General features: G+C 37.8%; 1 non-coding gene across 1 annotated transcript; it reads left to right on the forward strand.

Annotated features, from left to right (window-relative positions):
* Window positions 1–510: 510 nt before the first annotated feature.
* Window positions 511–583, forward strand: Trnat-ugu (transfer RNA threonine (anticodon UGU)). The gene has a single exon. It is a non-coding gene; the product is annotated as a tRNA-Thr (tRNA).
* The last annotated feature ends 2,007 nt before the right edge of the window (window positions 584–2,590 follow it).

The raw sequence follows: 2,590 nt of genomic DNA on the forward strand, positions 1-2,590 counted from the left end.
CATAAACGAAATTATTAAAACGTAACTATATTCAGATTTTTTTAAGGATATTAAATAACTTAAATAACTTGGTGAAAAAAATATTTAAAAAAAAAACCAAAGCAATCCAAAAGTAAACCAAACTAGTACTAAAAAAATTACTATTCTAGTTACAAGTTTATTCAAACGATAAATTTGTTTGAATGAGATTAGCGAATAATCAATGACAACCAGCTGATTATGTGTACTTAACACATAGCTCATACTACACGCATATGGGGAGTGTTAAGGTTTTAGTTTTACTTTATCATATAACATCTACATAAAACAAAATCTGAGTTAAAAAAAAACAATATAGAGGATTGTCCTTAAATGTTACTTTAAATATTCAACAACAAATTCGATTAAAATTCAGGTTTGAAATCTACATTTTATTTTGGCCAATGTTCAACAAAATCAAATGATCAATTATTGTATATTGTATTAAAGTACAAACGAAATTTAAGAATACAGATAACTAACTGAATATAGGCCTCCATAGCTCAGTGGCTAGAGCACTGGTCTTGTAAACCAGGGGTCGTGAGTTCAATCCTCACTGGGGGCTGTATTTAATTTTGTTTCCATTTATTTTTCTCCTAAGAATCTGATATGTAGGTGTTGCTCATTAATCACATACTCTCGCTAAAGTACAATAAATTTAACAATACCTTGTAAATACCGCGTTTAATACAAATAAAAAAAAAATGCTATCGTATATGTTTAATTAGGTTCTATTATATAGGCCTATTTTTATAAAAAAAATTTTTCATTAATGGCGAACTTTCGTTTCTTATGCAATCGCCAGTTAATCAACGAAAGAACACACATAACATGTTGTACATTATTAAAACACAATAAAGGGCTCAATATCAAATGATCTATTCCATTTTAATGGTAGACTGATAGAAAAAAAAAAAAACATATAAATATTGATAGAAGTGGAGTGAACACAATTAATTAATTAATACTCGGAAAAAGTTTTTTGGCAGAAGAAACGAAACACAATAGTTCTGCGCATGCGCAGTGGCCTTAATAGCTGCGCGAGGGTTCGGGTTAGGGTTAGGGACAGGGTTAGGGTTCTGCGGTTTGCTTGTAAACACACGCATGCGCAGTCCATCGAAAACATCGCCGTGAAAGAAGGCGGTGGTTTATCTCCATTGCGATTGCATATTTTTTCCCGGCTAGAATCGGCGTTATATTATGCGCTTTACATAGCACTGATCCTGGCGAACCAACGGGATTATTTCATTGCGGCCCAATAGGATTTTTCCCGGTGTTCCAACGGCTCAGATAGTTCCGCCCCTGAATCTATTAAGAAATTTTACTACGTTTATAAAATGCAGTGGCGTAGCGAGGTCGGGTGTCACCCGGTGCGGCACTTAACGGTGTCACCACACAGAGGCGTAGCGACCCTTCCCGGGGACAAACTTTCAATTTTCGATTTGCACCGCCCTCAAACTCTCAATTTGAACCCCCTTTAAACTTTCGATTTGCACATCCCCTCAAACTTTCGATTTGCACCTCCCCTCCCCTCAAACTTTCGACGATTTGCACCTCTTAAAACACTATTTAACACTCGAATTAATCACTTAATTAAGTGGAATTATCATATTTCTCTATATATTTTGCTATTTTTTTTCCCTTGGTGTCACCCCCCTAATTAGTGTCACCCGGTGCGGTCCGCACCCCGCCCCCCCCCCCCCTCGCTACGCCCCTGATAAAATGCTTTGGTATACTTAATTTTTTTTACCTAGCAAAAATAAATCTGGATACAAATATCATAGTTAATAAATAAATTAATGAATGACTTTCCCTGGCAGAAAGAAAAAAAAAATAATTGTGGAGCTATATAAAAACATGGAATACGTTGTTGTGCACACAACATTTATATTGTGTCAACAGACTTATTCAGTTTCTGGCAGTGTTTCTTCCAGACTTTTTTCACCGGAGGGGGGGGGGGGGGAAGAAAGGGAGAGCACTTGAAATATTCGGGGGGGGGGGCGGACACTGTTAAAAGTATATAATTTCTATAGAGATTTCATTTCGTTCGGCGGGGTAGTAGACTTTTTTCGGGCAACTTAGCCCCCCCCCCCCCCCTTCCCGAAGAGGTGCCTGGAAGAAACTCTGGATAATTTTCTATTTTTAGACAAGGCTTTGTTTGTGTGGTGTCTCTTGTTTCTAAGAATAGCCTGTATGCTCGTACAAGGGTAACTTTTACATTGTTTATTTACAGTCTTGTAACGCGAGGAGTGGTAAATACAAAAAATATTTTTTTGTAAAAGTAGATAAACAAAGGGATTATACGTAATGGTTTATTTTCGTTAGCAGCACCAGACCAGAGTCGTAGCGAGGGCGGGGGGGGGGGGGGGGTTGCATATGTCCCCGGGCGCCGACCTTAAGGGGCGCCAAAATGGGTTGGAAAAACAAATTAAAATATCATTTTAGCAGCAGTTTTGCATTACAAATATAAAAAAAAAATATATGGGGAGGGGGTGCAAATTGAAAGTTTGAGTGGGGGGGGGTGCAAATTGAAAATTGAAAGGTTGTTCCCGGGCGCCGGGAAGGGTGCAAC

This window comes from Physella acuta, unplaced genomic scaffold (genome assembly GCF_028476545.2).
Source record: "Physella acuta isolate Inbredline_101_S28 unplaced genomic scaffold, ASM2847654v3 ptg000521l, whole genome shotgun sequence".
NCBI lineage: Eukaryota > Metazoa > Mollusca > Gastropoda > Physidae > Physella > Physella acuta.